We start from the raw sequence: 18,853 nt of genomic DNA, 5'->3' as shown, positions 1-18,853 counted from the left end.
CTAAGCACAGCCTTCACTTGAAAAGTTCCCCTGGAAGGAATATTAATCTCAAAGCCGTCAGTTTCGAAACTAAGCAAATCATCAACAATCACCTCTAACAGAATGTCTTGCCCGTCGTCATATTTCAGATCCGTGGAATTACACATTGCAACTAGGTGAAGTTTTGAAAGAGATGCGTAAAATTTGGAATCTAAATTATTAACCTGCTGTTATGTTCCGACGCTGCTGAAGCAAGAGGATTAGTTGCCCCGACGCCGTCTGCATACAGCTGAATGAAAACAAGGATGTTTTTCCCGTCCCATTCTAAACGAAAACCACGTTTTTCCCAATTCATTACCTGGTCGTGACCTGGCATTGAATTCGCTACCGACTATTTTGGGCACTTTATGGTATTGATTTGGTAGTAATGCGATCAGGCTATTGTGACCAATTTGCTCCAAATGGTGGCTAATTGTTACTTTATTAAAAATATTAGCTCATTGTGACCAATTGGTTCCCAAAGGTTGCTAATTTTTACAAAATAAATATACTTCCATAATAATGATGAAAGTTATGAAACGCTTTACTTTTTACCATCACATTTAATCATGTTTGTTTTTTATTTGGACGGGGAACACAGCATAACAAGCCTTGGTATGCCCGCATCATCATCAGGAAATGTTGGGATCACAATTGCTTTTGTTTTAGTCATTTGAATTGGCCACTTTGATGAAAACGCAGAGGGTACACTAACAGACTTGATAGACAACACTTCATCTGAATTACAAGGGTGAACAAAGAACGCACTTTCATTGTGATATGAGTGACCAACAATAAAGACAGAACCGTACTCATCTTCAATAATATTTTCAATTGAAATTACAGAGGCTTGGACATCTGCTTCATCGTTAATGATTACATAACAAATTGGGTGGCGAATAGAGAAATTCCATTGGTGGAACTGAACACTGCGAAACTGGCGGAAATTGCAAGAGAGATCCCCATGAAGTAATGGACCATCCGAATGGGGACCAGATAGCACTAGATCATGAGCAAAGGAATCCAAATTGCTTTCAAATGAGTATGTTCCCCAGCAGTTGGACATTTCGATTAGTCGTTTAACAAGTTGTACAAGTGGGTTTGCACTGTGACGGATGAGCTTCTTTAATTGATACAAAAAGTTCTCAAACGGGAAGCAGCTGAAGTCATCCAAAGGGCCCTATCTACTAACATCGGCTGGCAAATGAATAAGGCAATGAACATTAAACGTTATAAAGTGGCCTCCGAACAACTTAGGTGACTCCCGAATGAAATGGTGTAACAAATCCTTACTGGATGAGTTAAATCGAAAGCAAGTTTCATCCGAGGACAACAGTTTGATTGCGGTATAGAGTAACATAAAATGGTCATATAAGACACTCGGAAGAACACCTTTCAGGACTGATGGGCCAATATATAGAAGAAAGAGACGGAATTCCGTGTCTTTCCACCGTTGTTCATCATTTAGACAACGAGGACGCCTGGCGAACTCGGAAGGAATCGATCCTTGAAAATGAACAAGTCTGCGTGACAATTCGGCAACGTCATCGTGGGTTATGCGATGCATCACCGTTTTCGGTTGAACCAATGAAGGAGAAGCTCATCTCATCACTCCAAGACAGCAGAGGTGCATATAGTCCAGCGGGAAATTCAACACCATGTCGAGGTCCAATTCCTCCAGCACAACTGTCTCCATGGCGTGGGAATCCGGACACATCCTGTCGATAAAGTTTTCGGGGGTCCGTAGAGGAGCGTAGATATCCAGAAACGTTTCTCTTCCACGCACCTTGCCGGGTTTCTTGTAATACACCCCGATTGTCTTGCATTTTGGGCATGCATTTCGCGCGGTATGCCCCATGGTCCCGGTGATGAATGATCTGGCAGGTGAATCACATGTGAAACCCCATATTTTCACTGTATAGTGTTGCTCGCCGTAGACGACACCATCTTCTTCAAATTTTTTCGCCTCGTCAACGAATGGGTGGGTGCAATAACTTATTTGGGCACTTTGGCTTGCTAGGCCCACACCAAACTCCAATGGGGAAGGGTGAGTGCTCTCCTCTTACTTTCCCAAGAATTGGCCAAAACGAAGTGGTACTGCTTTTGAACAGTGGTAGACCGTCCACGTTGACTAGGACTCTTAAGGAAGTATGAGGATGTTTGGCTGTCTTCAGGTGATTTAAAATCTCCTTCTCTAGGCCGAAATGATAATACGTATGATTGATGATTTGGTGATGAAGGTGAGATTGATTGGTGAGAAGTAACTCGAGTCTGTGTAGTATTCTTCACATTCTGACGCAACACTTTCGGTAAACGACACATTTTCCATGCGGATATTTCCTGGACTCCTGTCAAGCCTAGTATCGTTAGCTACACCGACTTCCTACTCCTCTTCTTCATCGAAGCTGTCATCAGCTTCGTCATCAGCTACAAAACCGGTTTCTTCATCTGCGCTGGAATGCGATTCGGAATTTAACCGTTCACCAGTCACACTGATGACATTTCGAAGAGCATTATCAACCATTCGCTGTAAGCGATTTCGCAATTGTCGCTTGTTAACCGTACGTTTCCTGGGAACGAACGGGTTCGTTCTAAAAGAAAAGGAAAACAATTTCCTGAAATTAAATATCTTGTCGAAATGAACAATCTAATAATAAGTGTGTATAATAAAATTAATAAAACCGCATACCCTGGACTTTTGATGAGCAGAGGTTTTAGTCTTTTGGCTAACGTTTGGCTTTTTGAAGCCCCGATGAGCGTGAATACTCGGCTGATGAGTCTGTCAAGCTGTTGTGTAGGAAAAGAAAAGTACAAGGTTAAAATATTTTTCAAAAAAAACAACCAGCTTCATATAACAATGAATTACTTACGTAACACTAGCAAATGGTCCTTGGCAATATACAAATTGACAGGAATGAGCAAATTGGAAGGGCTCAAGAGCAGGTGCTGATACCGCTTAATGATGACTTGTTGAAAAGCGATGCTGATCTTCTTAGAAACATTTGATGTGAGATTGCAACTGAATCAGGGTCTATCAATTCTAGACACTATAATAATACGATTTGATACCGTACCTGGTATCAGGTCGTATCCATGTTTGTTTGTTTTAATTCGGATTTCATTGTCTTAAACATTTTATTCTTCAGTGAGAAATGGTTGAATACCAAAAATCTTTTTTTTGTTTGTTGTTTCCACCTTAAAATGTAAATGCGATTGCAATTACAAATACGATTTGATACCGTATATGTTCTTGTCATCATATTAGTTTGGTGTCCCCGTGTAACTGCCTTATGATAGTAATACATTTAATCAAGTGCTTTAAACAATCACATTTTCCATGAATGGTATTATTTTATTTTCGATTCCATAAATCATATTTAATAAAGCTATATAAAAGAAAAAGAAAAAAATAATAGTTTATTTTACGGCCAACGTCCGTTTTATGGGAGTGTTATTCTGGTCGTGACCAGAGAGTCTTGTGGGTGGTAATATGGAATAAATAGGGCACGCCCAAGTAATTCCCACTGGTTATGACCCGGGAAAAAAACGTAACCAGGTAGTAACTTGGGCATAACTTGTGCTAGCTGGGGTAACTTTCGATTATCATACTCAAGAAAAGAGGTTCATTCAACAGGAGTGATTTCAAGGTTTTTCCAAATAGGAATATATTGAGCAACATTGGATTTCGATATAGTTTAGATAACTCCTTGCGATGTAATTTGGCTATCTATTCTAGCACTCAGAGGAAGAGACTGAGGTGTGATAAACTGAGGATGGTCTTCGTAAACTTTGCGAATGCAATGTTCAGCTTTGGAAGAATCGAAAACAGTGGAAACACTACTCAATGCACTAGCGATATTATCATTAGAATTAAAATCATTAAGAAGTGATTTTAGTTATCTAATTAACGCATCAGTAAAAGACTTCATACATGTGACAAATTCTAACGTAGCCGAATACGGCACATTTTGCCGCCCTTAGAAAAAGCATGATTACATAAAGAATTTTGTCGCAAAGAATTTTTTGAAAATTTTAGAATTTAAGAAATAAGAGCAAAGTTATCGCTGCAAAACTGTATCGGGCAATTCAGCATGATTATGAGCATCTTTTGAAAATAAAACAAATTAGATAGCACTAAACTGGTTGTCATCTTTCCTTACTAAATATTCGCTTCTAAAAACTCACTCGCAACACTCGTTATTTGTAATAGATGAACAGCAAAATTTTGGTTGTATAAACGTGAAAAAAAAATATTTTTGATCCAGTGCGGAAATATCGATCAGCGCTTGTGCAGAAGCAAAAACAGACTAGCTAAAAGAATAGAGAATACTAAGGTGGGCGTATATTTAGTTTGTTAGCCCCTTATTAGCCCCCTCCCTCCCACAAAGAAAATATTACTTTTTTCTTCTTTATTCTTTATTTTTTCCTCTTTCAGGCTCTTCCGATTATTTCCAGATAGTTGTCGAGTTATTAGTACACATTTTCCCTAATAATGTCCCGAGAGAAAAGGTAAAGGGCGTCAAAACTTCTGGCTGCCTTTCGTTGATGTTTCGGAAATTTGAGGTGTATAGAATTATGGATATATATCTTTTCTTTATATCTTTTGTCATTGAATCCATTGTAATTTGCAAAAACAATTTATATTTTTTTATTTTAAGGGAGGGACGACTTTCGGTCGGGTTCTTTCTGAAACATCCGAGTTGACACCACCCGGTGTTATCCAAATCGGAAACAATTTTTTCATCAAGATCAGGAAAAAACATTCGCAGCTAGAAAACGCGAATTTGAAATCAGCTCTCTCTTTTCTTCTTGCGTATTATTAAATTTTGTCTATCGAATATCCCCTTCCTATCAAATTTGTTTTTGTGTGTTTTGAAGCTCTTGCTGATTTACCTTTATCCATAAAATCGGTGTTGTTCAACGGTTTGTGGATAATCTGTCGATCAATAACAATTACATACTAAAAGCCTGCTAATCCTAAATTCTTTCTCACCCGCATTTTTTTATTATTTTAAATTTTGAATCATTAACCTTATATAAACTATATGGGTATAATTAAATACGCTTGAAATAATTTTTTCACAAAATAAATACTATATAAGGTTTAAATCAATCAAACAAACTGAACGGAACATGGCATACATGATGTAACAAGTGTGTCATTGAACGATATAATAACCTTGGTTAACTAATAATGGCCTTGGTCTAAATTTTTTTAAATAGGGGGAGTATTTTTTTATTAAGAATTCTTGAAAGGAAGAAAAATATCCTTAAACTTTTCATACATCGCTAACGGAAAACTTAAAACAATAGACATACACTTTGCGTACTTTTTGTATGGCGCATTTTCTAAACACAACTGTACGAGCTCCATTCGTCATACAAAAAAAATTATGGCAGCAAAAATTTTTTTTCAGAGTTAATTCAACTATTTTGGAGCAAATAAGATTATTGTGGTGTTTTAGGCCAATCATTAAAAAAATTCAACATTACCAAAAAATCAGTGGTATGCTGTATTACACAAATATCGGAACACAAACTTTTTCATTTTGCTTTCTTATGACACTACGTCACTTTAATTTTATTTTTCCGACTAAACCAAGGAATACATCGAAAAAAAATTGAAGGGTCAGATAGTGCGTATTGTTAAATTTGTAATATGAAAGAATGGTTCTTAAAATCTATTTCGTTTTTCCGTAGGATTTTTTTTGTTACTTCAAAAATTTTTCCTTGAAAAAAGAGGATTTACTGAATGTTCATTTTAAAATGTTACTTTTTCCCACCGGGTGAAATAAGTGGGAAAAATCGAAAAAATTTCTCGGTCCTCGTAAAAATAACTCTTACCGTAAAACTTTTTCAGTTTTTAAAAATGGTTCCCTAAAAAAAAGCCAAGATCTGTTTTATCTTTCAAGCAAGAATGTCCGGCGGAGAGCAGTTATATTCGAGTGTAAATTAAAAGTTACTGGTTTTTAACCCACCGGGTGTTTCTTATAGGAGGGACCTTCAGGTCTGAGGTTCTGAGACATACCACTAAGGTATGTTTTTTTCTTCCCCTTCTTGTGCCGCACCGCATTGTGGAGTATACCTGCCTATTCGGCATAGTTAATATGCATGTACCACCACCTTACCATACGTATAGCGGTATAACGTATAACGGTACGGATAGCTAGTAAAAAGCTCGATCAGACACATACAAAATCCGTCTGACAACTCGTCGTATTAGTGGTTAACCTCTAGCGTGCCATGCTCCAACTCTCGTTCTAGTAGTGCTTCCCTTCTAACTATTCTACTGACAGAATCAAATTTTTTGAAGTCGAGGTCTACTAAAAACATATGGATCTCGTCATCGGTATCAACGTAGAAGAAGTCAAGAAATGTAGGAACAGAACAAACCTACACTGAAAAGAAATGCTGGCATTCTGGTGAATCTTAACCTGGAAGAATCGATTTATTTCCGTCTGAAGGCTTCAAAGAGTTCCAATGCAATTAAAACCAACTTTGTCTCGACAGATAAAGTTTTTTTTTATTACCCTTTAGTTCTTGATTTGGTTCAGCCATTAGGGGAGAGCGGGGTCATACAGGACATGTACAGTATCCTGCACAAAAATCCGAACACCGATTTAATTTTTTAAAGCCACCTATTGGCGGGGTAGTGGGTTTTTTGTTTGTTTTTCTTTTAGGGGGGGGGTAGACTTTAGGGGGTGATGGACACGACAGGGTAGGGTTGGGTAAGTCTAGACATTTAAAAAAGGTGCCTTAAGGTATTACGCTTTAAGGCAAGTTACAGGTCGGGACATTTTTACAACCCCCAGGGTGGTGTGTTTTTTTAAACGACAGTTGGAAATTTAGGGCTTGGGCTTGGTAATGTTGCTTACCGAAACAATTTAGCTTATGTTCCAGCTGCCTGTAAATGTTTACGTCGGTGTCAATGGCGTAGGTGTAGCGTTTCTGAATGTGATGCTGGAGATCGGTGTTCGATTCCAGATCAGGTGATGAGTTAATATGGTTAACTTTCGAGAAATTCTCGTTTGTATATAAAAACAAATTTTCATCGAGAAATATGTGCTTTTTTTGTTTATTAAATAATTATTAAAAATAATAATCTCATTCGTTCTAGAGAAATTAATTTTCCCAGCAAATTCGAATGAAGAATATTATAACGATACCAAATATTTTGTAATGCCTTATTGGGAATCGATTACTGATCTACGGCGTCGCAATCAGAGGCTCTACACATATGCCATCGGTATCGACATAATTGTGCACAGGCAGCTATATAATTTTTTTGGGTAAGGAGTATTACACAGCCTAAGTCCAACATTTCCAACTGTCGTTAAAAAAAAACACCCCCCCCTGGGGTTGCAAAAATGTCCCGACCTGTTACTTGCCTCAAAGCGTAATACCTTAAGGCATAAAAAATGTCTAGACTTACCCAACCCTGCCCTATGTGTCCATCACCCCGTCTACCCTCCCTCTTAAAGAAAAACAAACAAAAAACCCTTTACCCCGCCAATAGGTGGCTTTAAAAAATTAAATCGGTGTTCGGATTTTTGTGCAGGATACTCTACCAAACAGGACAGTAGCAGTTACGGGTCTTGGTGATGATGAACTATGAAAAAAAAAATACTGGGAAGTTGTCAATGTCAATTTCTATGTGTGACAAAAAAATCATCGTGAAATTCTTAAAAATACTCGAGTTATAGAGGAAACAAAAAAATAGTGCTGTCTTTTCATTTTTATTTACAGCACATTTTTTGGTGTTGCCCACGCTATAACTCGTCAAAAATTAATATTATAGTGAAAGAAGCTAGTTAATTCATTTACTTATACAGAGCCGGTATAAAATTGTTTTTACGGATTACGGTTTAAGAGTTCTTAATGAATTAAAAATAGACCCTCATTGGGGGTGATACTGGTCCAGTGGCTCCTATCTTTTGTAAAAGATAAGTTAAGATAAGTTAAGATAAGATATTTTTGGTATCTTTTTGGTATCTTTTATCTTGTGTCAAATTCAGTTAAAATTAAGTATCTTTAACTTTAGGTTATGAAAATCAATGGTAACTTTTGCCCTAAAAGGGGGATATCATAGAACAAGCAGCCAGCGTTTCTGCGCCAAATCAACAGGATGAAGCTAGGGATGAAGTTCAGCAAGACGCAGTAAAACCTTCATCAACTCGCAAGAGAAGGTTAAGCCAGAGTTTATATTCAACAGTAATTGAGCCACCAAAATCTCGTTCCCTGAGTGGCCCGGCCAAAGTATTGGAGGAGTTTGGGATTTATTTAAAAAAACCCATCGTAGCTATGGAAGTTCTAGTGAATCCAGTGGATCCCGACAGTGACCTTTGCGTCACTAAGCCCCTCGAGTATTGGAAATCTAATCAGTGTCGTTTTCCAATACTAAGCGAAATCGGAAGAGATGCTGTTAGCGTTCCAGCATCACCAGGATCTGTTGAACGGGCTTTTAGTGTGGCTTCGGATATTTTATCAGCAAAACGCGCCGCCATGAAACCAGGTCTCTTCATCAACTTGATGCTTATCAAGTGCAACGCAGGGCTTAAAGTTGGTTTACGTGATGCTGTGTAAAACTGTAAACTAAAAGTAAGACTGTCATGCAATACAATACAGAAATTCAACAATTTATCGACTCAAATGTTGTTTTTCTTTTTTTTTTGCTAAAAAATAACTTTTATCTTATCTTAACTTATCTTATTTTTATCCCACCATAAAAATTCGGAAATATCTTATCTTTACTGTTTTTTTAAGATAATATCTTGTATCTTAGCATTTTTTTTGTATTTCGGAATAACTTAACTTAACTTTTTTTCGGGCTATTTTTTTAGTATCTTTACGAGTACACTTCAAACAGGTAGTTAAAAAAAATGAACACATTTGTTTTGTTTTTGAAAGTCATACTTTAACTGCATGTGGAGGGTAAAAAATGTGAGATATGTGGAATTTATTTGGGGGATGGCCGCGAATCTCTTCCGTTAACGAGAAGGTCGAAAGCTTTTCGGCAGTCGTTTATTTGGCCTTAGAGTTGTAGTTTCTCATCACGTGACATCGGGCGTCTGACGGAGACGAAGAATTCCGTCTCGGAACTCCGCATTTTTAGATGACGGAGTTGTCTTAAGTCGACGTTAGAACACTCGATCGTCACCGGCAGACCTTCGATAACTTCTTGTACGGCAGCTCGACGTTTTGCGGGACTCCCTCCTGATATTTTCAAGTTGTAAAATTGGAGAGCCTTTTGGTTTTGGACTAAGGTCATCATGACTCCGTGAGTCTCCTCCAGGCGCCTGACATTTTCACCTCCTCGTCCCACAATACGACCGTAGTTTCTGTAATGAATGTCCAAGAGTACCAAGTTATCCGCAGTTTTCAATTGTTGAATTTCTCCAGAAACAATGGCGAAACTGGCAGCTGGTTTAGCTGTGGCAGCCTTCTCCTTCTCAGGAGCGACAGTTGGCGCAGCAGTTGGCGCAGCCTTCGCTTGGGGTCGAGCTGGCGGATGAACCGATGTTTGGCCTTCGGACAGGTTGACTGTGTAACCTTCGATCGGCTTTTGTTTATATCTGTAATCAGCTGACTGGAAAACAACTGGTGGTTGTACATCAGCAGCAGGTTGTCGTGCAGGTCTGACATCAGCGGCAGGTTTTCGTGCAGGTCTGACATCAGCGGCAGGTTGTCGTGCAGGTCTGACATCAGCGGCAGGTTGACCTGGGGGCCTTTTTGCCGGAAAGCGGAGGAAATTGTGATGGAGAAATAGCGTCCATCACAGTTTCGTAAATCGATACCAACTCCGCTGGAGTCTTGTCCTTTTCGGGTGCACGTTCCTCCTTTTTAGCTGCTGCTTTAGCCTGAAGTTTGGCCTTTTTCTTTCTAGACGAAACCTCTCGAAATTCTGTAAGTCTCTCACTTTCATCGACTGATTGTTTCCCTTCATCGGCAGACGCTCCTTGGATTTCTTTGGCAGTGGCAAGGGGTGCAACGTCATCGATGCCACATCCAACGTCTTTTTTCCAGCCTCAGGAAGTGATGGAAGATCATCAGTGTCGCACGAAACGTCTCGACTTTTAGGCTTCACAAGTTGAGGGAAATCGTCCGTGCAGCATCCAACATCTATTCCTTTGGCCTTCACGGGCTGAGGAAGGTCCTCCGTGTCGCATCCAACATCTCGGGTCTTCACTTTAGATTTACGCTGAACCTGTTTGGCCGATTTTCGCAATTGTTTCAATTCCGCGTCTTTCAAAAAGCCAAAATGGCGTCTTTGCCTTCAGCGATCGTCTTCATTTGCGACTCAGCAGCGATCAAACGGTTCTGACCTTGTTCCAACTCGGCAATGGTTTCCTTCGCATTCACGAGTTCTACCTTGACAGACTCCATTTCGCACTTGATGGTTTGAGTGTCTTTGATCAGTCGCTCCTTCGCGTCCTCGAGTTCTACCTTGACAGACTCCATTTCGCACTTGAAGGTTTGCGTTTCTTTGATCAGTCGCTCCTTCGCGTCCTCGAGTTCTACCTTGATACCTTGACTAACGCGGTGCGCCGTTTGAAGTTGGTCTTTTAAATCAGAAATCTCTCATCAGTTCTTCTTCGCGGGCCTTTTGGATCTGGGTTTCAAACGCGTCGTCCGTTTGTTGGGATGCGTCAACGTTCTGGGTTACCACCGGCGTTGGTTCCGTGTTCTCCTCGGACACGTCAACAGCCTCGGTGTCGGTAGACTCCGTTCTGGGTTCTGTCCTTGTAATGATGCGGAGAAGATCTAGGAGATACATCATCCAATGGAGGAAAGCAAAGTACTTGGGAAAATATTCCATTTTTAAAGTTTGGGAAGTTTGAGATTTGATTGAGTTCGATGAAGAATATTCAAGATCAATCGGGGATTGATAATGACCATGGAAGATTCCGAAACTCTGTTGGATTAATTGGGAATATCGGTTTGGGCTTTATTTATTGAAGCACATTGACGGCTGGTAGCGGCCCTTCAAATTCCTCGTTAACTTCAAGTTTGAAAAATATTTTCGAGTTAAATCCTTTTGTAATTGGTTTTTAATTAAAGTTGATGTTTTAACAAACATTTTTCAAATGATTTGAAATTACTATAAATTGAGGGGAAAATTTTATTTTGAATTTAAAAGATGATCTTGTTTTCACTGCGCATCCCACTCCTCCTACATCCGTGTGACGGATAATAAACGATGCGCGGACTCATTCATTTTGGCATTACTGCATGGAAAATTTAATGTTTCCTGAAATATGATGTAGAACATCTGTTTGTTTTTTTTTACACTCATTAACTTGATCATAGAGCCAAAAGCCATGAACATTATTTTTTATAGTCACATTATTCATATGGCACTTGACAACTAATTATAGATTTGTTGTTAAGGGGTCATTGGAAGTCATTGAAGTATGCTAATCGCCTAATTGAAGTAGAAATGAGCTAATTCTAACGCGTATATTAAAAAATAAATGCATAGATTTTAAAGTGTGCCGTATGGACCTAAAACTTGCTTTATACTGCTGGCTGTTTGATTATGGCGAGCTGTTACGCTGAACGGGAATGCTAATAATCGTCTAGACGCAAGAGGGGAAGTGGCCGTTGTCGTGCATCTCGAAACCAAAAGAAATAGCGATACGCAAATAGAATATACCACTCGTCTGGTGTGACACCGATAAGCTTTCATGCACTAGAAACTGAACTAAAAAATAAGGGGGAAAAGAAAATGAAAACAGCTGTGTTAAGTATGTAGTTTGACACCGAAGAGAACGCGTCACCACATCAGCAGCAATCCATCAGACTTCCCAGTATAGAATCCCGTTGTGTGTTGTCATTTTGAACGTGCATTTGTGAGCGTCATCACAATGGCGTTCGAAGCCATAAAAAACAGAAAAAGTGCATTAGCTTTGCTTGTTTCGCTCTTTTTTGCAACGACATTCTTCTGTTTGCAGTATGTCGGCATTCAAACTGTTGGGATGACGGCCAGCCGACCGTGCCAGACGTCCGTCTTTGATTGGCGAATTGTTAGTGCTGAAGAAATGTCAGCGGAGGACATGATGAGCTATTTCCTGTGGCCCAATCGAACGTCCTGTCGTCTCGCACACGATTTCGGCGGACACATGAAACGCAAACCATTGGGGCTGGATGGCCAGAAAGCAATCTGTCTCAATCCAGTGCAAGTGGCGCCTCCTCCTGGTGAATGTCTGGTTTACTCCTTCGGTATCAATAATGAATGGTCTTTCGACGACACCATGGAACGCTATGGCTGTCAAGTCTACGCTTTTGACCCGTCAATGAAAGCGGAAGATCACGACCGCAGTCCAGCCATTCATTTCTTCAAACTCGGTCTCCATAGCCAAGACACGACCAACAAAAAAGGAAGGCAACTCCTCTCACTCACTTCCATCTACAATATGCTGAAGAAGCGACATGGTGAACAGATCATCGACTACCTAAAGATTGACATCGAGTTAGATGAGTGGGCAGTCATTCCTCAGATAATCAAATCGGGAATGCTGGACAAAATTCGTCAGCTGGCCGTAGAGATTCATTTGCCTATCAAGGATTCTCCAGATTAGATGCGTGATCGTGTCCGCATCATCCGCTAACTGGAGGAAGAGGGCATGGTCCGTTTTGATTCGAAGCTTAATCCTTGGTATAGTGGCACGTTCAAGCTGCTCGGTTTGTCAGGCCCACGGGGCTATGAGATCGCTTGGTACAACAGCAAGTTTCTGAACAGCAAATCGTCATAATCGACACTTTCCTTTTCTGCACGCGTTTTTTTTTGTGTGTAAATCTCTGTGTAGAAATTGTACATATTAGATCAATTTGAATCAATTTGAATTGGTTGCTACAGCTTTTTTTAGTTAACTTTGTAATAGACTGAAATTGATTTGGCTGCAAACTGTTCAAGCCAATGTCTGTAGAATTTTTGTGCGTCTATGAGGGTAGATCTCATTTATGGCCCTTGTGTAGTCTAGCAGCATTATCAGTACTTGATAAGTTCCGACGCGTGTCGTTCATTCTGCAGCAACTGGCCCGGCATCAGCTGTAAACTATCACCCGCTCCATTGGAAGCCGCTTTTCCTGAACTAGCGTCCGTCAAAGGCGGGCAATTCACGTCCAAGTCATCCAGTCCTAGATGAACTGTCTAGAATTCATCATTTAACGAAAATGAAAGAATGGTGGAAATTAAAGAAAGAACAAAATAAATAAACAACTCGAAGATGTCGGGTGATGAGAAAGTTGAGGTCAAAATCTTCGTCGGAATCGCCGAAAGGATTTTTGATCTGTTCGGCCACTTTGAGCAGTCTGACGTAGCAAACGAGTTCCATGACTGTACCGATAGGCAGGACAATGTCGATGTCCTGGAGCGATTGATGACTAGGACCCGTATATTGACGGGCCACGAGACAGGCAATGAAATAGGAATACGTGGATAACGTGCACACCTTTATCAATAGTATTCATGTGTATCAATTTTAAATAAGCGGGAAATTATAATTGACAATGCTTCGTAAACTAGTTTGAATTACTTGAGTGTAGATTATTGGAATGCTAACCCAGTTGTAGCTCCAAAGGGCACCGCAGTTGGCACGAAATTCTAAAAATTCCTTTTGTTTTAATGAAAAATCAAATCCATTAGATTTCACGATTATGAGTAAATATTAACACGAAAAAAACGTCTAATGTCAGAACGTATAGGTCTACAGTATTAAATGTCTTACAACATTCAATTCCCATTAAGACAGGATATGTTACAAACCTCCATGATGAGTTTTGTGCCGTATTCGTTGGTCAGCATTCCATCGCTGACAGCGTCCTGTCGCAAACCAAGTAGCAGGTACCCAAAACAAATTGACAACTGGAACAATCGATTCGAAAGACTGCTTCTCTTTTCGAGTCATAACACCTTTGGCCATTAGAAACATTTAAAAAATTTACGTATACCACACACGTATCAATGACTTACCATCTAGGACGAGACTCTCAAGAGTTGGATAGCGGCGACGCACGGCTGGTGATATCGAACGTAGCAAGAGCACCAACATCAAAAGTGAACGACGAACGAGTCCTTGCCTCAGTTCTCGAATTGGTTCCTGATCTCCGGTGATGTAAATCTGAATAGCCAGCATCAATCTGGCACGTAACATTTGGTTATTACATTTGCTATACGTTCAAATATTGGGCTCTTACCTAGCAAGACAAGTTTTTTCTAATCCAAAAATAATTGATACAAGGTTGTAGATCTTTTTACGCTGATCATTTTTAATATAGGGTTTAGGGTGTGAAAATGAGCGGGAGTGTCCGTAAAACGCGTACAAAGTTTCGAGTTTTACGGAACTGAAGCGCTGCCCAAGCCGGCCAGAAGGGGGTCGGGCGAAAACTTGTCTTGCTAGTTTTAAATAAATAAAATTAATTAATTGATTTTTATTAAATAAAATACCATATGCCGGTTAGCTGACATTGTTTTAATTGCGAAAAATTAAAAGTTTTTTGTTTGTTTTGACTGCAAAGCGAGACGGTTGCCATGATTTGAATGTTTTTTTTTCCAAAATATGGAACACGGAGAATTTGAACTTTCCCTTTCCCCTACCCCGACTTTTTTCTCAAATTTTCCGTTTTATATAATTTCTCGCAACATAAAAATTTATTGGTTACAGACGATTTTAGAAGAGGGATAATATTATAGTATTAAAAATATAAATATTAGAAAGAATAAAACAAATTTTAAAAAATGTTTTATTTAACTTAAACTAACTGACAAACGAAAGATGTTTAATATTTTGTCCACCAGCCGTTATCTTCAACGCATAGTCAAAGCCTTTATAGAAAGCGCTAATTTTTTACGATAAGCGTCTTTTTCAGTTAGATTTTGCCTTTGGTCTGTGCATGGGCAAAAACTTCTTCTTTGTTGCACTTTAAGCACAAAAAATGCTTAATTTTTTTATTTGTGAAACAAATGTTTTTATTTGTGAAATCAAATAAAAAAATTAAGTTACCCTAATCTGTTATAACGCTAGCCTCAAGAATAGGGTTAACAGCGACAAAACACATTATTGCGTTATCTTGCTGCAGTGTTGTTTTCTTCTTTAAGCTCTTAGACCTTTTCCTTTTGACATTTTCTTCTTTAAAAAAAATATTTTTGCCACCTTTGAACGGTTGATCTTGTGCAACCGAGCAAATTAGCGATTTGCGCTTGAAAATGCCCGGCTCTAGTTAAACCAATCGTTTCACCTCACTGTGCTTCACTTAGATTTCTATGTTGATCTGCATGATGCATTGTAAAAATCACCGCTATTCTATTCACTTTTTCTAGTCACCTTTACTTATTTCTAGTTTTTAACTAGTCCATGTCACTTAAACAATAGCTTTTTTTTTTTTAAATCTCCGCCCTTTAAATATTGTCCTTGTTTTTTTAAATACTTTTTTTTTTTAAAAAAAAAAAAAAAAAAAAAAAAATAAAAAAAAAAAATTTTTTTAAAATATAGGTTTTTTTTTTACCTTTTTTTTTTTCTTTTACCATTTATTAATTTTTTTTTTTGCTTGCGGGGGGGTGGCTTTTTTTTGGGGGGATATTTTTAACCTGCTTCACAATACATTTAAACAACCTGGCATTCTTTTTAAAAAAAAAAAACTTTCCCAAAAAATTATTAATACGTAGTTTTATTAATAAATTACTTGCTCCATTGCAGTTCCAAATTCTCAGAAAGACAATTACCCCAACATCACGATATCGGCAGCAACGGTGAGCTCGCAGCTCTCACAAGAAACACCTGGTTATTACTCCTCGCTTCTCATGGAAAGTATATCGAATCAAGAAGAGCCATGTATATCTAAAAGTTTACAAATCTTCAGCCAACCAATAGATAGGTCTTTGTCATCCGCAACTTTCGCAGAATCAGAATCGTCTTCCAACACACCTTTGATCACTTTTCCGTCTTCGGTTGTAAGTTTAGTTAGCGTGTTCATAATTTATATGTGTTTTAGACACAAAACTAAATTAACTCCACCGTAAGAACATCTCGTGTTAATGAGAGAACTCAAAAGGATTACGGAAATGTTGAAATTGATCGACAAAAGACTATCTAACATCGAGGCTAAATTGGTCCGCAATGGATTGCTAACTCCCGACTCGGAAATTCCAATTTCTTTGGAGTGTTTGCTTTTTTAAAATTTTGACGAGTTCCTTAATTTTAATGCCGGAATGAAGTCAGACACCACAATTCACTTGTCATTGGTAAGATTTTATGATTTTGTCAAGTACATAATGATAATACTGTATCTGGTTGTACTAATTAAATCTCTCTTATTTATTTGTAGGTTGAAATTGTAAAAGATGCGGGGGTGAGTGCGTCAAAGATGTGATTAGAAGATCTAGTGATAGGATAAGAACTCCAGAATGTCGGGCCGCCTTACACTGGTGGGGGTGCAAAAAATGGACAAGAAAAAGACAAACTACAAGGGTCTCTTATTGTGGATGCTGTTCATGGTGAATCCATTAGAAATACTTTTTGTAATTGTAACGTACTATTTGTTATCTAATATTTTTATGTTATCTGCAGATGGCATCCGGAAGTTATTTCCTATAGTTAGTGACTCTGATTTGGAAGTGACCCGCACTAGATTTGTCTGCGCCTCAGAAAAAGTTATAAGAAGAAACCAAATGGGATCGACGAAGATTGCAACATGGACTAAATTTACAACTGCAAGTTGGTTGAATTGTAATGTTATTTATTGAAACGTCTCGAAACAAAAGCAATTTATTCCAACCTTCTTTGAATGAACAAACGGGAGGGCAATACGCAGCCAACCAAGAAAAATGTACTTAACTCAGTCAGCTGTCAGTAATATCGTTTTTCCATATCCCTGTATCAAAGTTTAATGAAAGTTAGTTGTGTAGTTCCTCTACAGCCTTGTATCTACGTACCAAAAAAGTAAGTTTTTTCGTTCTTTTGTCCTCTGAAAGCCTCTTACATGAGTTTTGTAGTTCCTCTATTCACAAGTATCATGTTAAGCCAAGATGTAAAATTGTTTTGTCGATGGACGCGTTCATTCAAATACAATTTGAATATTTCTGATGCAAAAGGGCCTCAGCGGCTTCAACAGTGGTCAGGGAAAAAATGACCTTCCGAAATTAGTCCATTGTCACGTGTCTTGTTTTTAATACCCGTCGTCCCATTCTTCAAAAGGCTCTGGCACGTCAGGCTTTAAGTCTAACAATAGGATTGCATTACATCTTTTGATTCAATGTGCTAATTAGGCATTATGATAAAGGGATGGGAAAGGTAAAATGAACCCCCAGAATAAATCCATCAACGGATATCAGGTAGTTTTACATATAAACCCATACGCAGTTCGACTGAGTGAGATAATTGGAACACTGTTTCACATATAGTAAGATTTAAACTGGATTTGTACAGAAGTTTAAGGTACTGTTTATTTACATACATTTCCCCCTCTTCGATTTGTACGGATTTACTAGTTTTACCTCCCCAGATAGACTACTGCAGAACATCTCGAAACAAAAAAAAAGGAGAAATAGGAATATGCAGAATACATAAAATTCATAAAAGAAACCATTAAATCAAAATTTTCAACTATTGAGCTATGCTGTTCAGAAATAAAATTCCAAAATATATTCGGGTCAACTTTTTGAATGCACTGAACAGGTACAGCATTAGCATTTGGTCGGGCTCCCCATCTGTTGAACTGGCATTCTGTTCACTGTCAGTCAATGAGCACATTCTAGAGGTTTCAATGGGCGATTTTTTTGCCTTTTGCGAAACGCATTAATTTTCCCGGCGTATGCTAAAACATCCGTCTCGATGTTTGGGATAAAAGGAATTGCTCTCCATTGAGCATCCAGAGCCTCAATGTCCATGTGTGACTGTAATATTTCTTTGAAGTTGTTGTATAATCCTACAATTGACGAAACCTTCCCTGAAATAGCAACTGCAGGAGACACATATTTAAGCTGTTGAAGCAAAGAATCTTGATAGTTGATTCTAGAGCGTATTTGCTTAAGAAATTCTTGATAACAACCAAGCGTTCTGATTTGAAAAATTTCAACAAGCGTGTGTTCACTCTCCGACGCGTTTTCAATAAGTTGTTGGACATTTGTTCCAAAGTAAATTGGGTTCAACGGTTTCAAATTTTGGGAATTTTCCAAGCTTATTTCGAAGCAGTTTTTTTCTTTCAAAACTCTCGTTGTTATGAAGTTATTCATTTTCATTTTTAGACCAAACTCTACCACATCCAGGTACTTGTGTATACGAACTTCTTCACTTTGAAATTCTAGATTCAAATAATTCATAACTATTAGGATGTAAGCAAGAAAGTTGTAATGAAGTTGAACATGAATGTTATTGAGTGCTTGATAAATAGTTTTCGTGGTCTTGTCCTTGTCAGCTAGGTACGATTGAAAATATAGAGTGAGTGCCTTCCAGTTGCTTGCAATCATATTCCATTACTAGCCAACGTGTCCTGCCTGGATACAGTATCATGGGGTTTGCTACATCAATATACTGTTGACATTCCAGAAATTCTTGCTTCCTCTTGGAACTATTTCCAATAAAACTGTAAACGTCATTTGTGAAATGCATTATGTTCGAGTCTAACGACAGCTTCAGCGCACAATGCGAACGAATGGCATATACAGCCAAATACTACGAGCCAGGGTATTTCTTATTTTAGCAGAGTAGCTAACCACTTGTTGCGTCCAGTCATAACGCTTGCATTATCTGATCCGAATCCAACTATCTTCAATACTGAAATCCTATTTTTCTGAGACTCTTGCAACACCGTGGATTTTATGCCAACAGCTGTGGGGTCT

The 18,853-nt window shown here is 38.6% G+C and overlaps 3 pseudogenes; 1 reads left to right on the top strand and 2 right to left on the bottom strand.

Annotated features, from left to right (window-relative positions):
• Positions 1-598: 598 nt before the first annotated feature.
• LOC123469915 lies at positions 599-2,869 on the bottom strand (annotated as a pseudogene).
• Positions 2,870-11,867: 8,998 nt separating this feature from the next.
• Positions 11,868-12,775, top strand: LOC116917874 (annotated as a pseudogene).
• Positions 12,776-12,884: 109 nt separating this feature from the next.
• On the bottom strand, positions 12,885-14,485 carry LOC123469914 (annotated as a pseudogene).
• Positions 14,486-18,853: the final 4,368 nt, after the last annotated feature.

This window comes from Daphnia magna, linkage group LG2 (genome assembly GCF_020631705.1).
Source record: "Daphnia magna isolate NIES linkage group LG2, ASM2063170v1.1, whole genome shotgun sequence".
Lineage (NCBI taxonomy): Eukaryota > Metazoa > Arthropoda > Branchiopoda > Diplostraca > Daphniidae > Daphnia > Daphnia magna.
This window is presented reverse-complemented; position numbering and strand designations above follow the sequence as displayed.